The sequence below is a fragment of the Pangasianodon hypophthalmus genome, chromosome 9 (genome assembly GCF_027358585.1).
Source record: "Pangasianodon hypophthalmus isolate fPanHyp1 chromosome 9, fPanHyp1.pri, whole genome shotgun sequence".
NCBI classification, from domain to species: domain Eukaryota; kingdom Metazoa; phylum Chordata; class Actinopteri; order Siluriformes; family Pangasiidae; genus Pangasianodon; species Pangasianodon hypophthalmus.
The window spans coordinates 20,991,158-21,010,657 of NC_069718.1; the positions used below are offsets into that span (position 1 = coordinate 20,991,158).

At 38.5% G+C, this 19,500-nt stretch overlaps 1 protein-coding gene across 19 annotated transcripts in view; it reads right to left on the minus strand.

Annotated features, from left to right (window-relative positions):
- Window positions 1-19,500, minus strand: part of nrcama (neuronal cell adhesion molecule a) — an 80,697-nt gene that overhangs the window by 36,230 nt on the left and 24,967 nt on the right. For 14 of the 19 annotated variants that reach the window (XM_026919149.3, XM_026919156.3, XM_026919146.3 and 11 more), the window contains exon 2: window positions 11,468-11,509. The gene's annotated coding sequence lies outside the window, so the exon portion shown is untranslated. Of the gene's footprint in view, window positions 1-11,467; window positions 11,510-13,980; window positions 14,123-19,500 lie in introns of those variants that run through there. The other 5 variants (XM_053236788.1, XM_053236786.1, XM_053236787.1 and 2 more) reach the window with 1 other exon arrangement.

The following is a 19,500-nucleotide window of genomic DNA, read 5'->3' on the forward strand; positions in this document are numbered from 1 at the left end:
CTAAAGTTGGTAAGTAAATTCAGCATTCCGAAACAAACAATTTTCCAATTTTTTCCAGGGTGGAGATGAGCAGGTATGGCATTGACACAGCAGAAGGACACCCAATGGTTCCAGTTTGCACATTCATACATATTCATTCCTTCTATCTTCAAACCACTGAATTAAAAAGTAGAGAACAGATAGTTTGTCCAGATGCCTGCTAATTCACTTGCTCTGTACTTTTGTCTACAGATTAGTTTCTATCCACCATTGGTGGATACATCACTTTGCTGGTGACGTATAGAGTACTAGGACATGCATTACACCGCCAAAAGAATATGGACACTTGAGCATCACACACATATGTGAGCAGAGCCACAAAGCCGGAAGCACACAATTGTATAGAATGTCTGTGTATGCCTTAGCATTACGATTTCCCTTCACTGGAATTAAGGGGCCCAAAAATGTTCCAGCATGTCAATGCCCCTGTGTACAAAGCGAACATCCATAAACACAGGATTTAACAAGGCTGTAGTAGAACTCGAGTGGCCTGCACAGAACCCTGACCTCAACCCCACTGAACACCTTTGGGATGAACGGGAATGCCGACTGCACCCCAGGCCTCCTCGCCCTACATCAGTGCCTGAGCTCACTAATGCTCTTGTGGCTGAATGAAAACAAATCCCCACAGCCACGCTCCAAAATCTAGAGGAAAGCCTTCCCAGAAAAGTGCAGGTTATTATAAAAGCATTGTTTTTGTTATACCTTTCGTGACCAGATAAAACATTACATTTTCTGAATAATACTATTTTTGTATCTGAAAAGTCATTGTACATGTCAATATAGAAAGTTCCATTTGTGAAACTTACAAAGGAAGGCTATATAGCAGAGAGGAGTTTTTTTTTCAATACATCAACTGTGTGTAAATTTTGCTGAATATAACATTTCTTAATGATGGTAATATATTATTTAAGAATACAGTGTCACTGCAGTGTTAAGGATAGTGAGGATGAGTATGATTACTGAAACTATGGTCATTCATATGCATCATTCTATTTATATACAGTAAACCTTTTCTTTTTTTTTCTTCTGTCTATTTTCAAGAATCTTGCAGATTTCATGTGTCTAATTCCAAACATCCAATATACCAGACACAGTATTTTATATAGTTCCCCCCATAAAAAATATTGAATTCATGTAATTTTTGATCAAAACATTTTATTCTCAGAGGTTAAAAAATGATACACTGTTTTTTTAAACCAGACCTGCATACAGACCTGCATATCTTTCTTGAATTATTTAAAATTTTTCAAGCGTAAGACTCTTTTAAATTATTTAACATCTTCATGGTTAATCAAGCATATCAGGATTTTTTTTTTTGAAGATTATAGCTGGTCTGTTTGAAGATTCTATTAGTGTAATCTTCTGTGCTACTTCTCTTATCTATAAAGACCGCTGCACAATAGCATTCCATCAAGCGCAGGCCGAGCATATGTCTCTCATAAGCCTCTCATTAGATTTTATAATTACAGAGGGGGTATGCAAATCAGCGAGATGGTTAACATATGAATTGGGGTCCTGTAGTTCATGGAATGCACTTGGGTAAAAACAAGCTGGTCTCCTTTTCATAAGCACAACAACAAAAAATCCATATTACACAAATTAGCAATGATCAATGTTTGGTGTTGTTTACGGTGTTGTTTTCCCAGCAGCTTTTCAACTCAGTAAAGGTCACATGGGTTTAGTGAAAACATGATTCACCATCAGAGCTTACATCAATCACATGAAACAGTGTTTATGATCCTGTGTTCTGCATGATGTGGAGCTAATTTCCATTGCTTCCTAAGTCACAGTACTAATAGAAATCTTTTTGAAACACACTGTCACATCAGACTCATATAATCTAATATAAAAATAATATTAGCTACAAGAACTGTTTATAAAACAGGAACAGGCCCCAAAAAAGCCTGAAAGGAAAGAAATGACTTGTGCCGTTTTACAAATACAGATTTTTATAAATGTTTTCTCACTGGATGTACTCATTACTCTACTCATACTTTGATATACCCCAAACTTTCTCTGCTCTGTTCACAACACCTCTCAGATTGCAGATTGCTGTGTTTTAAAATCCTAATCACTGGAACTGTATTAACAAAGAGCCTTGTTAGCATGCAAAACAATGCGGTAAAACTCCATCAGGACTGTGTGTCTATGCTGCCTAATCAGATAAATCACACAATACAAAACACATTATTTATCATACTCGCATCAGGACTTAAGATTTACATTATGTTCCCATAGAGCACAAACAAATCCAATGATATATCAACATTCTACAGCTGAGGAAGCCTTAAAGCGAAGATAAGGACTCCGTAGAACTATTTATAATGTAAAGAACACTAGATAGCCCTTCAGTGTTCAAACACAAGTTGATTCTCGTTTGCTACACTACAGTGGGCAGGTAGAAACACTACCACCGCTGTTTCCCCTGACCTTTAAAGCAGCACATCAAATGCAGGATTACGGCTCCTAAATCATTTTAGAAGTCATTAAAATGAGATCAAGGACAGGCAGGGAGCCGAGAGAGAACTACAACTCTGATATTGACCTTAGAGAGCTCAGTGTACTTATTTTTTTTTTGTCAATAGGACCATGGTGTGTTGAAATAATCAGTGTTACACACAAACACAATTCTGTGAGTCAAGAGGAGTGAGATTCGAGTGGAGATCACAGGGCTTTGCATTTGCATATGTAAAATAACTGGATCAAAAACAGATCAAATTTTATAACCTCAAAAACAGATCTATGTTCAAATACCGACATGTAGGATCAAATCATAATGTTTTGAGTGATTTCAGGGCAATATACATGGTACATGAGAGAAAATGGAGTCATCCTGACAACAACAAAATCTATCTATCTATCTATCTGTCTGTCTGTCTGTCTGTCTGTCTGGGGTTTCGGTCAGGGGACTGGCATGGCCATGTCAATTTGTAAATATGTTCTGAAAGGTCCAACCACGACACAGTTTTACCTTCTTGGCAGATGCAGCCAGAATTTCAATTAAGATCTCCTGGTACTTCATGGAGTCCATAATACCATGTATCCTAAAAGGTTCCCAGGGTCCTTAGAGGAAAAACAGCTCCAAACCTCACAGATCCTCCACCATACCTAACAATGGGGAATAGGTTCTTTTCTGTATATCCGTCCTTCTTTTTAGGCCAAACTTATTTGTGGTTAGATAAAAGTAAAGGCTTTCTTATGGCAAACCCTTCCAAATAGTTTGTTGACATGGAGGTGGAGTCTAACTGTACATTTGGAGAGTTGGTGACTACAAAATGTTTCCGTCATCTGTAAATCTCTAACTGTAATCCCTGAAGAATGCTTTGCCTCTCTAAACTTATTGTAATTGGGGAAAAATATACTTCCAGGTGGCCTCCAAAATGGTACAACAGAGAAGCGTTTGCCTCATTGTCAAAAGACTGTCAAAAGTAATTCATACAAGTTCGAATCTTGACAATGCCACAGCCATCCATGGCCAGGAGCCAAGAGAGCAAACTTGGCTGTGGGAGAAATGGCATACTCTCTAACCTGTCAACACTAGCCAATCATGGGCATCTGTGTATTCGGAAACAGGCAGATAGCGCTTCCTTCTCTGAGTGTGTTAAGCTGTTCTGTTACACACCATGAGCATCAGTTCATAAATATGCAGTAGGCTGTGTCTTGGAGGAAGCACGTGTTAGCCTTCACCCTCCCCAGTTGGTAGGTGTCATTTCATAGGGTTAACCAGTATGTGGGGAATTGGAAGGTGACCAAACTAGAGAAAAATTTAAAAATATACATACACTTCTAGGTTACAGCAGTACAATTATCATATATTATGAACAGAGGATGTTGTGAAATACAGTGAAATCATTCTAAAAATAGGGAAGATAGAAATTCAGACTGAAAAATAAAATCCTTTGAAATAAATTTAAATAAACATAGATCTAATTTTTCTAAAGAACAGTGTGGGTAATCGCATTTCCCAGCAATGTAGCATCAGCATGCCGAAAGCACTGGCAATGCTGTTAGTCAGCAGATCCTAAAGCTCGTGAGAAAAAAAGCCCATTGATGTAACAGATCACAATGAAGATACAGAGAAATATCTGAACACACAAACACACAGTGAATGTGTGTGTGTTCAGATATTTCTCTGTATCTTCATGTCCATTAAGTGTGTGTAATGGACACTACATGTCCATTAAGTGTGTGTGTGTGTGTGTGTGTCTGTGTGTGTGTGAGTGTGTGTGTTCAGAGATTTCTCTGTATCTTCACTGTAATCTGTTATATTTAGGTTCGGCTTCCTTGACTGTTACCTTTTCCTTTTAAATGATTGTTCAACTGAATATAAAAGCACCTATTATTAGTCATTTCAGCATGTGTAGGATAATTATTGTGATGCTAATGTTTTAGTTAGTGTGTGTGTGTGTGTGTGTGTGTGTGTGTGTGTGTGTGTGGGGTGTGGGGTGTGTGGTGGGGGGGGGGTGTTTGTCATACAGTGAATCTCTGCTAAAATCAGTGACCTCAGGCCTTTTAGAGAAGCCTATTCACCGCACTGCTTGTGTCATTCCAGCACTATTCGTAATCAAAGGGCTTTTTTTCTCATGAGCTTTAGGATCTGCTGACTAACAGCATTGCCAGTGCTTTCGGCATGCTGATGCTCCATTGTTCGGAAATGCAATTACCCGTCTATTCTCACTTTTCGACATATCACAGAGCAAAGGGGTTGGTTAAGTGATAACAAAAAAAAAGTAGATAAACAAGTAGAAATTGTGGGTCTGAAACAATAAATTATGATATAGCATTTATTTTAACAAACCTCTTAATATGAAAAATATGTAATATAATCTACCAACTGTCGATTTTTCCATCCAAGTGTATCATTTAGCTGGTGCATATGCAAATCAGTTATACAGGAGTTGCTGCACCTGCTCACTTAAACAGGTCCTCTTAGCAATCTGTGTCCCTTTAGTACAGGTGACCATGGCAACAAAAAAAACAACTAAGAGAATGTAAATGAAAAATGTCCATCTGGTGCTGTCTTAGTCACTAAGATGAAATCGCCTGTACATTTAGGAGAATGAGGATGTACTTTAACTGAGTTTTTCACCATGCAGTCATTCTTCTGAATCTCAAAAGGCTCCACATTTTCAGGACTCATTCCCACCTGTTCCTCTGAAAGGTCGCGCTGGAGGTGGTCTACGTTCCTTGCTCCCACTTAACAGTCAAACAGTATATTCCCAGTGCCAGGAAATACAATCAAATGGAGTGCAGACCTCTGAAACCCCTCTATTGTGAGCAAGGGCTCTCTGCCACACAGAGTAGAACTATATGTAACAGTGGAAGGCGGCGTTCACTCATTAGCTTCTCCCCATTTCATCCCTGTCTCTATTGTGCCTTGCTTGCACAAGCCAGACTCCCTGATGAAGAGGAGAAGAAAAGACTGTGAGAACTGCATGAGTGAGAGTAAGAGTGAGAGAGAAATTCATTATAGCAAGTGGGAGTATGAAAGGAAGTGTACTGTTTCGAGTTTAATTTCTTTAAAATAAAGCAAACGTGTAAAAATGCCTATGGGATATCGCGACTGCCGTAGAAGGAAAGACACAAAACTGCACGCACACATCGTAGATGTCATCAATCACAACGGAGTGTCACTGTGTTTGTCATGAAATAATCCAATATCCAGCATGAGAATCAGAAAAGGTCATGGCATAGGGCAGGTCCAGCCACTCCTTAATCTCATTCAATTCCTGCAGGTGAATACCAATCCATTTCCCTTCACTGCTTTCAAAAAAGGCTGGCCATTCATTTTTAGTCTGCAAGCCTACAATACCTCTTTCAAACTGTGAGAAAATTAAATCAGTGCTTTCTGTAGCCCACAAGTGTGAAGGAGAATCAGCTGACCTCCCAGTGGCAACACCTAATCAAACATATAGGATTAGCAATGCAATTAATGGCAATCTTTTCCCAATCACACCACTTCCATTATTGTACAGAAACGTTTTAAAATTGTGAGTATGATGTTGAATCCAAGAAGGTTAAGCCGTGTAAGATCTCATTTGCCTCAAACCCTTAACTAATTAGAATCCATAATTACTAGTTTTGAAAACTACCTGCGGCAACTTTGGGGTACACTTTAGTTCAGGGATATTTTCTTGATTTTTTTTTTTAATTTTTTTATTTGCACCATCAAGTCTAATAACGTTCCACATTTCACACTCATCACTGATTGCAGGAAAGCACCAACACACAATCATTCATATGCAAAACATTTCCGCACAGCCTAAAGAGAGTAGCAATTCTTATTCATCAACGCACTGAGTAAACATGTTTTAATTGCAAAAACAGCTTCCCATGCTATCCACAAACTCTGTCCCCTTTGGGCTTTGAGTGTGTAGGCCATACAAGTCAACAGACTGCTGATCCTGAGGCTTTGTTGATGTGCACTGGTCAGTTGAGTGACCTTTTCTAATGTGCATCTATCAGCCAATGAACCGTTCACCCAGCCATGTCACTTAATGGACATTTCAATGGCTATGTGTTCACTCTCTTCCCAGTGGATATTGATGGACACTCGACAAGTGTATGTCCATCAGTGACTTTTCGAGGTCATGCCTGCAGAACCACTCACAGATTCTTCACACATGAAACAGTGTAAGAGACACAGTTTTAATGATGTTCAATAATCGGAAAGGAAACCAGATAATACTGGTTAGAAAGTGGCAAGAGTAACATTCTCAGATTGTAAACAATATAAACATAGACAGAGTATAAGTGCAAAATATTACTGGACTATCAGTAGCAAAGCTGGATGTATACATACTGTAGCAAAGACATAATTTTCATTATATTTTAGAAAGGTGCCACAACTAAGTGCTGACAGAGTGACAAGGAAAGAGCTGCAAAATTGTGCTCTGGCACAAATTAGAGTTTTAAGCAGTAAGCTGTATGTACTGGTCAGGAAATAACATCATCTCAAATATAATCACATCACAAACTAGCCATATTATTGTGACAGACATGCGGTGAAACCAGGGATCATGTATGGAATAACGTATGATGTGGCATGCAGTTATAGGAAAATAGTCAACCCTGAACTGTTTTATTCCTCTTACACCACATCAATTTGCCAGCACTGTACATTTTTTATTTATTAAAGAATAACACATAATAGCACTTTTTTCAAATTATCTGTCCCTGGAGGACTAGTGCTTAGGCCACAGCGCTCCCACTGCTGCGGCCTGGGTTTGATTCCCGGCCAGGGACAACAGTGCGCTCTCAGTGCCGTCCCAAGCCCGGATAAAAATTGGGGAGGGCTGCGTCAGGAAGGGCATCCTGCGTAAAAACTGTGCCAAATCAAATACACAGACCAATGATCTGCTGTGGTGACTCCTAATGGCAGCAGCCGAAAGATGAACAACTTTTTTCAGTTTATGGTTGTGGAATGGCAAAACAAGGTAGTTTCTTTTCCTGTAACAAGTTCCTGGTATCACTTACATTACAGCAGCTATAAACAGTTGTTCCCCCTCCAGCTTCTCTCTTTTCTCTGTCAAGAAGTTAATAAGACCAAAAAAAAAAATAACGCAGCTTATCGTGTTACTGATAAACTAGAAAGCGCAAAGTCTTCTGTCCTGAAATCTTTCCCATGGCTGTAAAATTACTGATGCAAATCGCTCTCACTGAAGACTCCATCCATAAACATCTTACAGAAAGCTTCTACATAACAAGAAAGATATATTTTTCTTAAGAGCACCTTTTTAATCCGTTTATTATTAGCCTTAAATGATGTGGACATCCTACATAAAGTCCCTATGTATGAGCAGTTACTATAGAAAAAATAAGGTATTAGAATGCGCACATTAATATAATATAAACCTGTGATTTGCCTTGCAGCTAGAACTACTGTCAGAGCCTTGCCGTTAGACACCTTCTGACCAATCAGATTCAAAGAATTCAACAGTGCTGTTGTATAAATGTAATTATACAAGTACCCCACAAGTACCTCACAGTCTGATTGGCTGACAAGTTTTTTACTCATGCTGTTATTTTTTATTTATTTATTTATTTTTTTGGTATAACAACGTGTTTTTATCACCTGGTATCAATCTGTTCTATATCACTCTCATTACCGGAAAAACCAATAGCCATGTGACCGCAGCTACTCACAGCTTTTTGAAAAAAGTAACATCTGATATGCTGAATATCTCAAATATCTGTTTTGGTCAAATTAGAAGTTTAAAATTATGAACACTTTTCAAAGCCATCCTTCATCTGCATTTGTGATATAACAACAATTAACCAAATTACAGATACATAGAAACAAAGAACATGCTAAACAAAGTGAGTTGTGAAACAGACCTATAAATATAAAAACAAAATGGTGGAAAGGAAAAAAAACAAGCAAAACAAAATGGATCCCTGCCTTACACTGATATTTACTCACTGAGGTAGCTTATATGCTAGCCACATTTGTAACTGTTGCAGAGCAGCATTACAACCGACTCACAAAGGCCAATAATTAAATATTACAGTGATAGGACCTATGTCGACACTTTCAAGCAGACTGATGTATAGCCATAAAATAGACAACATATTGAGACCTGAAAGATTTTCAATGTGTGATTAATATACAAATAACACACCAGCATGTCTCAACATAAAAGCTTCTTTAGCAGTTCTGTACCCACCACTTTGATTAGTAAAAAGCTACACAAATCTTCACAAATTAATTTCTTAATTTAAAAAAGAAATTAATTTGTGAAGATTTGTGTAGCTTTTTACTAATCAAAGTGGTGGGTACAGAACTGCTAAAGAAGCTTTTATGTTGAGACATGCTGGTGTGTTATTTGTATATTAATCACACATTGAAAATCTTTCAGGTCTCAATATGTTGTCTATTTTATGGCTATACATCAGTCTGCTTAAAAAAAATTTTAAAAAATGAATACATGAGACACAGCTCAATTAATATACACATTAAATTCTATGTGACTATAAATAAATGCAGAAAGGATATTGTTCATATCACACTCTCCAGTGTCACCCAAATGAGGATGGGTTCCCTTTTGAGTCTGGTTCCTCTCAAGGTTTCTTCCTCATATCATCTAAGGGAGTTTTTCCTTGCCACAGTCGCCTCAGTCGCCTCAGGCTTGCTCACTAAGGATAATTTTGTCTAACATCTAGGACTGTTTGCGTGTTTTTGTTTCTGTTTGCATGCTTTTTGTTTCTTATGTTCTGTAAAGCTGCTTTGAGACAATGTTCATTGTTAAAAGCGCTACACAAATAAAATTGAATTGAATTGAATTAGTGGGGGAAAAAAAACAGATAATCAAAATACACCAAAAATACAATTCACTATGAGGTTCTGCTGATTATTAAGGCAATATTTATGCATGCCTGTCAGGTGACTCCCAAATATAGTTAGATTGGGCATTTAGTGCACTAAAGAGGCATCACAATACTCTCAGTATGCACTACTTCCTGCACATAAAGAATACAGAGTATATTCACGGTAAAATATCATTAGATCTAATTCAGTTACGGAATATTTGACAGCAAAATTAAAATGTAACAGAATGCTCCTATGTGTTTCTCAGAATGCTGATGAATATGCATAAAGCATAAAGCATATGGAACATTTGTAACTTGCTGAAGGATGCTAATTATTTTAAATATAAACAGTATGTTGTGACACTGTTACTTAGCTGTAAAGATTATGCCCTCTTTTCTATGAAATTAACTTGCACTTTACAGCTCTTTAAGTTGTAACAGGAAGAATTGTAGCTATGATGAAGTTCGGCTGATTGCACTATATCACTATTTCCCATCAGACAGCATTTTTTGTATTTTTTGTACTTTTTAAAATTTTAATGTTTTAATATAATATCATGAATTTAGATTTAAATATCAACGAGGATATATTTCTCATATACATACTGTATATTCTCATTAAGAATGAAAAGTACACTGTTTGTTAAGATAATGCCTAGCAATAGAAGTTTACACAGGTAGTGAAAATAAAATGTTGTATGAAAAAGATATGAACATACAATATAAAGAAAAAGCTGAACATATTAAGAAGAAGAAGAAAAAGAAGAAGCTCTTTCTATATCTGCCTCCCTCTGGTTCTGTCTGTTTATGTCTCGCCTGCTCCCTGTGGGAGAGCTCACGGTTCCTCCCCTTATAACTCTATTTAATGCTTTTCAGTGAGATATGATAATTCTACACAGCACCCAGCTGGCTCCTGACTCCTCTCTCCTCTCAATCTACTCCTCAGGCTTTGTGCTCATGTCGGATCTTGATCCTGCTGGTTAATCGCATTGGCTTTCCACCTGCAGAGATCAATCTGCTTCCTCACCTATAACCTGCATTTGAAGGACAGTTTATTTGAGGAGGAGTGAAGAATTTCTGTTCCAAATAAAGATGACTTTTCATTAAAGGCAGGGTGAATGTGGGTAATGTGGGCTTCTTCTACATTAACCACACACATTTCAGATTAATATAAAACACTGCACATCCAGCACAGCCAGTCCATTGGCATATGAATAACATTTGCCAAAGAATATGAACAAGTTTCATTGATTTTTCAGCACAGCCTTTCAAGTCACGTTCAAATATTTGCCGGCAGCAGTGAACATCCTACAGCTACCACTGTGAGATTTCTAAGAGTAGCAAATATATTCTTCAGAGTCCTTCAGTAAAACAATTGCTGATTAAAAGGCTAAGCAGTCATGTATATTCTACATCAGAGTAATCAGTACTCTCTTCTCTTTGCCCCCTGTTGTTAGCAATGCACACAAACAGAAAACCACAACTGAAAGACATCAAGAAAAAGTAAGACACTAGACAAACAGAGACTTCAGAAGCTCTTATTCTGAATGCTGGACTGAACAAAGCCAGGGGACCTAGGGGTAGGAATCAGTGACAGTAACTGAATCAGTTACAGACATTCACGGTCTCTTCTCACTCTGTTGTTGACTTTACTGATGCACAAAATGAATATTCGGTGAATGCTGCATTGTTATTGACTATCATGCTTAAAAACGCTCAAAGCAAGACAAGGTCACAAAGCAGATGAAAGACAGAGGCTACAGAACAGCTAATCAATTAAGTTATATAAAGTAAATAAAGCTAGCACAATCACAATACCTCAGTGCACGCTCAGTACAATACAACAGTAGACATATGCCATGTGGCTCTTAGAATAATCTCAGTAACACAACTATATAGTGTGGCTCTTGCCACATTCTTGCTTCTATGCATACGTAAACAGCCGGACAGTGAAGCCCATTCAGAACCCGGAAAGAATTTGTGCCAAGTATGAAATGACGAGATGTCTCAAATACACCAAGTAGCCAACATATTTTCCAAAATGACAATATCACACATCAGCTATGATATAAGTGAACGTCACAGAAAATGGATGACACATTCCCAAAGAACTCACCTCTCTCCTCTTCTTCTGTTTATCAGAGCTTGAATCCAACACCTGAAATCACAGGAAAATACATTTTGAACGAATGTGAACTCTAATGAACTTGTTCTGAACTGTAATAATACTGAGCGCAGTGACAGAGATACAGGCCTGGCGTCAGTGTGAAATGGATCAACAGCAGCAGAGAGGATTCACTCTCTGTTATGGCTCACACTCAGCTATCTATTATGAAAATGTGCAAACTGTGTCTTAGCTTGAAACACCCAGAGCAATGAAGAAGATGACCGAAGAACGACCGAAGTCCTGTCTAAATCCTGCAAGATGTAGAGAACCTAGACGAAGCAGCCTTGAGGTCTAGTGTAAGAAAAGAGTATATATATATATAATAATCTGCTCTCTCTCTCTCTTTCTCTCTCTGCCGACCTGTATGTGTACTCCTGCTGTCTGATGGGATGTTGTTGTCTGATCCTGACACACTTCTACTGCTGTGGCTCCTCTCACCCTCTAGATCTGCATGATGGCACTTGTGACCCACTCTCTGCTGTTGGGGATGGTCCCACATGGATACCTTAAAGATTGGATTTTCCAAAACCAGTTTATGCCTAACTCTCACCCTTTCTTCATTAATAATCTTGCCTGGACACAACAGCTTTATACCTAAGAACTGCTGCTGTAATCATCAAGACTGTCCTGTGCTCATTCAAGGACTCTTATTCACAGTATGTTCATACTAAACATCTTTTCAACACACTTAGCACCAGGATCATTTCTTGCTAGAAGCAGTATAAGCTGTAGCTCCTGAAGCAGTGATCATGAAGCGTTTATATCTATCTGGGGCAGAAAAACGCAAACAGAAAAAAACAGCAGAAGAAGAGAAACTGAATCCCTAAAACACCAGTAAGAAAATAATGCTCATTAATGCTCATTAACATAATGGATTAATGGAATAATGGAATAATGGATTTAGTCAGTTTGTCCACTTTCTTGCTTCCTCGTTTGATTTAACTGAAATGGAAGAAGTTAGTAAGAAGTGTTAGGCTATGACATGGTAAGTTGTTATGACTAAACAGCAGCCAGTTTACTCATACAGGATAACGAAGCATTGATTCTTTTCACTCTTACATATAAAATAATATCACTGGTGTGGCTGGGGCCCCTGAGAAAGTTGTCACAGAGGGCTCCCAAATGTTGAGAAACGGCCCTGTTTGGTACTGTTTGGCTTTATAGTATACCAGTGTAGAAGAGTAATGATTTATTGATAAACCCACTATCTGGTGTCACCTAGAAGAGGATGTGTTCCCATTCGAGTCGGGTTTCTTCCTCATGTTGTCTCAGGGAGTTTTTCTTTGCTGATATAACTTTTGGCTTTCTCTATAGGGATCTAAATATGAAATTACACTCCTGGGCAAAAAGTGGGCCAAGCCCAAAATGGCAAATATTAAGTTTTAAATGGTCTTAACAAAAAATCATTGGCCAGAAAATTAGCAAGAACTAAACAAATGCACTCCTGAGAGCTCCTGTGCCACCATTTGTTCCTTTACTTTTGCTGCAGTGAACTGTTTGAGGAAAAGCTAGAAACAGGGAAATTCACTTATATAATCTTCTTATACCAAAGGTAAAATCATGATAATGATTAAAATGTTTGATGTAAAATTCAAACTAACACATGTCTGAGTGTACAAAATTTTCCAAGAAATATCTGGGATGTTTTTTTTTCTTAAAAGATGCTTCATTATTTGGTTATCTTCCACATGTGATGCAGCCCATCAAGGGCCACAAGGCTTAAACCTTTAAAGAAATCAAAGGGAAAAGCTATCCTATACTAAGTTCCTTTATCTGTTTGTTTAATTCTTGCTAGTTTCCTGAGCAATGATTTGTTGTTAAGACCTTTAAAAGCTTAAAATCTTGCCATTTTGGGCTTGGCCAAGGAGTTTTTTGCCCAGGAGTGTACACACGGATTTCTGTAAAGCTGCTTTGTGACAACTCCTATTGTTAAAAGCGCCATACAAACAAAACTGAATTGAATTGAACTGAATAGAAGGTGGGTAAGTGGATAGAGGAGTATGGCGACTTTCTCACAACACTGCTTTTTGTCATCATGAAAATGTAGACCATCACCATAAGCAATCAGTAACAGTTCTACTGATTTCAGGAGTGTAAAGCTACTACAGGTAACAAGGTGAACTGAGTGTAGCAGAATAGTGAGAAATCTCAGCGCTGGTTATTTACATGCATTGATGCATAGTTGGAAGCTGCACACATTTGCATCAGCATCCCACACAGACCAAAATTAGATTATTAGCTAGGTAACTGCAAGAAGCCATAATAAAACTTGTATGCTCAGATCCACAAGTTATGATAACGCAAAGTTACTAAAGCACTCAGAAGTTGTGTGTAAACTGGCGCATCAGAAGCTCTGCGCTTGGACAGGCTCTCCAAAACGGCAATGAAAATTATTACGGCTCTGTTTCTACATCAAAATGAACAAAATATGACCAAGAAAAAGCCTGTGATATAGTTCTTACCTTTATTTTGGCGGCAGCGCAACTAACTGTGCATAATTAATCCACCAGCTGAAACTTTCTGAGTTTAGTGCTGCGTCCTGCTCTGCCCTTTCCTCAGTGTGTGTGAGACAGAGGGAGGGTGTCTCTCTCTCACACATACAAACACACACACACACTCTCATTCAGGCCGTGCACCTCCCCCCGACCCTCCCTATTTTTACTAAATCCGACTATGTCCTAAATCAGACCTCCAATCGTATTAAACAGTGCACTCTGAAATGCTGGGTTATTTTTTTCTGCGTTAAATTAATTTCTCTCTATTTAGACATTGCCCAGCATTTTGGGTAACCAAGTGCTGAATTATTAATATAGATTTTAACAATAAGCACTTTGGTACTACACTAATTTTTACTACACAAATTTATGCTCCTGTGCATATAAATTTAAATTTATTGAGACATTAATCTGTACTGGTTGACAGTAAAATGGCAAGTGGGAAGTGTCACTTAAATGAGTGTTTTTCATTCATTTTAAATCATTAATCATTATTGTATTTTTTAGAAAAATACCTCCATTTGGGTGTTTCAATTCTGTTTTAAGTATAATTCACATGGCCATTTGGCATCCTTGACTGTCATGGATTAGCTAGCTACGAATTGCTTCACAGACCAGTACTACCTACTTACTGTATACTGCACACACTACAGGTTCCCAATCTCAGCCCCAGTCCTGCAGTACACCATGTCCTACACATTTTAGTATTTTCCCTGCTCTAACACACCTCCGTCAACTAATTACCTGATTAACATCCCTTCCTGAGTTGAAGTGAGTGTGTTAGAGCAGGAAAAACACTAAAATGTGTCACTCTGGGGGGTAACTCCAGGGTTGTGAACCTGTGGATGGCATACATTATCAACAACAGTCTCATACACCAGACTTCTCACTAAACCTTGCCAAGACCTGTTTACTTTCACAGGACAAGGTGTTTTGACTGTGATCCCAATAGCTATTTTACATCACAAGAAATTAAGATATGTAGTTGAAGGTACAAGCAGGGCATTTATTTATTTATGAGTATACTATAAATACCATTACATTCAGTGACCGACCCATCCCATCATCATTGTAATAGTGAAAGTCACCAACAGGACACATGCTGTTAACGTGAGAAGAAATGCCTTGGGCTAGAATCCAGACTTCCTTTCCCACTGGGGTTGCCACTTGCCACCACAAGCAGACCCAGCCCATATCTGAGCACACAGCAGATGTTGTGGGGAATCCTGCCCTGCTGATTAGCTGGTTGGGAAGGCTTTATGGGAAGGCTGATACCTCTACGGTATTATTGCTGCCGTTAAGAGGACCGATTTGAAAAAGGCTTTTGACGTCCGTTAGCTATGGTTGCATGGAGCAACAATGGTGGGCGATTTCCCTTTGAAAGTGTCTCTATTCTTCCCGCCTGGCCCAGGATAATACTGCCCTTTACAAATGCGCACAAACCTGTAACATAATCCTGTTCAAAGCACAGTGTACATGGCTTAGCACAATGAGCAGAGCTCTAAATAACCAGATCCTGTAAAGATGGGTTTTTTTTTCGCTTTTTCCGCTTTCGTTGTACATCCCAGGTCTGCAATGGTTACATCAAAATGTCTGAGGGTTTGGCTTCGTAGTGACATTGACTTCCTATGTGACTTATTTGGATTCTATTCTTAACCTGTAAATCTCTTTAAAAAAACCTTATGTCAGACCAGCACAGACAACAAATACCAGTAAACTGCATACCTTCATACTTCCTTGCAGGTGTACAGACACTAGATCACACCACAATGACAGCAAAGCTAAGCAGCTGTGTTTGTCTAATTACGGTCCACAGATTGCATTTATCAGATTGCAGTTCAGTGATACAAAACCAGTTCAGTGAACACTGCCGACAATTACCCACACGAAACAAACAAATAAACCAGATTAAATCGGGTAATAATGACCCCGCTCGAGCCTTTAGCTCACGCCTCATTAAACCTTCTTGCCGCTTTTTATTTGTGAAACAATAATTCGGTAAAAGCGTTTCTGATGTTTCTGGCATTTCTGACAGCCATGGTGGCGTGATGATTGATAGTGTGTGAGGTATGAGCGCAGTATTGAACAGTGTGAGCTTGGGCAGAGTTGAGATGATTGAGCATGCCTGAAGTCATTATTGCAGCACAAAGATCTGCTGAGACACACACAGTGAGAAAGACACAAGGCTGGGTGACATGCAGTTACAGTGTGTGTATGTGTCTAAGGAGAGGACTACATGAGATTGATGGAGAGTGTTGAGCTGAAATGGTGTGTGTGTGTGTGTGTGTGTGTGTGTTTGAGTACTCTACATTTTTTTCTAGTTCAGAGGTGCTGCTCTGATAGTGGGTTCCTATTCAGCCTCATAAATAGACCAGGCTGTTGATTGGCTGAGAGACAGAACAAGAGTCTGAATGCTCTCAAGTGTGCTGGAGTGAACTACGGAGGGGGCCATATCTCTCACAAGCTTTACTCCCAGCCTTCACTGCCTACAAAAGCAGCTCTGGTCACAACACAGTTTGCTGTTTTTTTGGGGGTTTTTTTTTTTGTCTGGTTGTCACGGCATACACACAACCCATGGATTGGGCAAACATGGCTAATATCTATTTAAAGGCCACTGCTCATAGTTCTCCAGATGTCTGCTCAAAAGCAGTCCATTAATTATTTCCTCAGCATCAATTCCACCTTTAACACCCATCTATTAACCATTTTTAACCATATTACACCAATATCATGTTTCGTCACAAGCCAGTAATTGATAGGAGTGCCTCAACTCACAAATTGGCTATAAAAAATTGGCTGCAAGCTGCATAATGTAGGTTAATTTAAAAGGGATTTAGGGAGATAATATCAATGTTCCTCCTGTCATAATAATTCTAGTTCAAACATGTTATTATAAACTGGAGCAGTTTTTGGCTCAGAGGAAATAGTGACACATTTTATATTACATCTCTCACAAACACGGTATTTAGTCAGACCACCTAGTACACAAAACTAGGTGACTGGTAAAGAGTTCTTAAGGGAATTACCACCAAAATCTCAAAGAAAGGACAGGGGGTCACCCCAGCTCATTTTGCCTTTTAAATGTAAACACTAGATTTTACCCACCCTCTTCTCTTCTTTGCTTTACTAATACACATAGATGTTAGACACATACACACACACGAAGAAGAAGAAGAAGAAGAATACTGGTTTCCATGGCTATGAGTGGGTCATTTACCAAATCTGAGGATTTAAGTGACAGAGAGAGAAAGACGGGGCATAGTTTTACCATAGATTGTATGTCCTTGCAGTCTACAACCTTCCTTTACCACCCACAGTATAGTCTTTCATAGGGTTAAGACCTCAAGACAACTTGTATTATATTTCACCCAAAACCCAAAGGAATCATGTTACGATAACACCTAAGCTTTTTTTCATTTAACAGCTGCATGACATGTTACCATAAAAACACAGGCTTACCTATTAGTTAATTCAATTAGGACAGGAGAATATACGCATAGTGTAACTAGATCTGTAACATCATATACATATCACCACATCAGTAAGTAGGTTCCAAGGCCTTTTATGTGGTTTACAAACAGCCCAATGCCACAGAAACTTGGTGCCATTCCAGAAAATGTCAGATGTGTATTCAGATGGTAATGCAATGGGAGATTTCAATGGCATGAGGAGCCTCTTCAGGGCCTAAGTCATGCTCTTTGATCTGTCCCTGCTGTAGAGGGAGAATCTTATTCTCCGCTAATTTATGTGCTAAAGGCATAATTGGACAAGTGGTCCAAAACACTGCCTGTAAAAGCATGGTGTGTGGGAGACTACTATACAAAGCCACTGTTGTTGTCTTCATAAAAAATATATATATATTTTTTATTCTTTCTGTACCATTTCTGATTTCATCTGCATTTGATTTCATTTCATTCGTAGACTCTTCACCTCATTAGCATTATGATAGCAAAAGTTACTGGTGCCTGAATTACTCTACAGTTCTCTACAATTCAATTCATTTTCTAGCCTTAAAAGCTAGAAAAAAAGATTAAGATAAATAAACCTCTACTAAATATTCAGTTATTACATTGAGTATATATGTGTAAATTAATCTTATGAATGTTGTGTGTACATTTTCATGATAGTGCTGTTTAGCTAACTAGCTAAGCCTGAGGAAATACTGTGCAAACATGTTATTGGATTGGAAGCTCCAAAACAGCAGCTAGCTAGCTTTATTAAGTTTCATTACTTATTAAGTTTCATTTTGTGTTTAGATATACAGTGCTGATACTGATTGTCCTGCTGCTGTGGTGATGAGTTTACTTAATGTAAACGTAATGCTGAATGTGTAACAGTTAAAGAAAAAAAAATCTCCTCAGGTGAACTACAAGAAAGTGGTACAGCTTGCTTACGGCTAGGGTACTGGCTAGCTTATATTGCACGCGCGTGTTTGCGTACTTTTGGTGCATTAGTCTACTGAAATATGTTAAATGCTTAAGTATTTAAGAATGTATTACAGTGTTGAGTTAAATGTACTGTGAGACTGTGATAAGTTAAATATACTGCATACTGTATCACAGTACATTTAACTTAATACAGTATACACCACATTTGATTTTATGTGAACGTACGAGCATATCCTATCCATAAAATTATTTATTAATATGCTACATAATTATCATTCAGGACCATACTATTTGCATCTGTGGAAATACCATTAACAAAGGCAGCTGTTCATTCTGCCATCACCTAAACCCCCATCCAATTAAAACCTTGCTCCAAAAGGCTGCAGGTGGCCCTGCATTCATCACAGGAAGTTAGATTATTATAGATCATTATTATTATCTAACAAATGTGATGGAGTAGATGTAGTCTCTGAATTCTCTGTCTCTTCTACCTGCTCAGTGAATGGGAGGAGAAGTGGGATGGACGGGGAATTTTCTATTATTGGGCGGCTTAATCAAGGTTCTGACAATGCTCTCTCTATTCCAACAGCAATAACAGGCAGGGAATTATGAAAATATATTAAAAAGTCTGTAAGAAGTACACTGTAATATTCCCTTTAAAAACTATTCTGAAAGAATTAATTGCTTCCTTGAACCAAAAAAAAAAAAAAAACAAAGTCTAGAATATCGTCCATGCCCCAGCCTGAGCTTTTTAAATAAAGTGTTTTCCTCTGTGCCACGAGGCAGGCACTCATTTATGCGTGCACATGAATTGAACGACAAAGATTAGTACAAACAGAATGATCTTTATTGGATTTACGTGAAGGGGCAAACACACTGCACAATTCTCCTCAGCCCCTGAAAGACCTGTCTGACAGGAGCGTGATTTAATAAGCCTCACCACGGACAAGCTGTGTGCAGGGAAACAGAGACGACTGTGGGCACACTGGGAAGAGCCAGGAGGCCTTACAGAGGAAGAAAAACACTTTGGAGAAGCAGCATTAGTCAGATTAACGAGGCTGAGACAAACAGCATGCACTTTCCTCCATCTCTACACCCT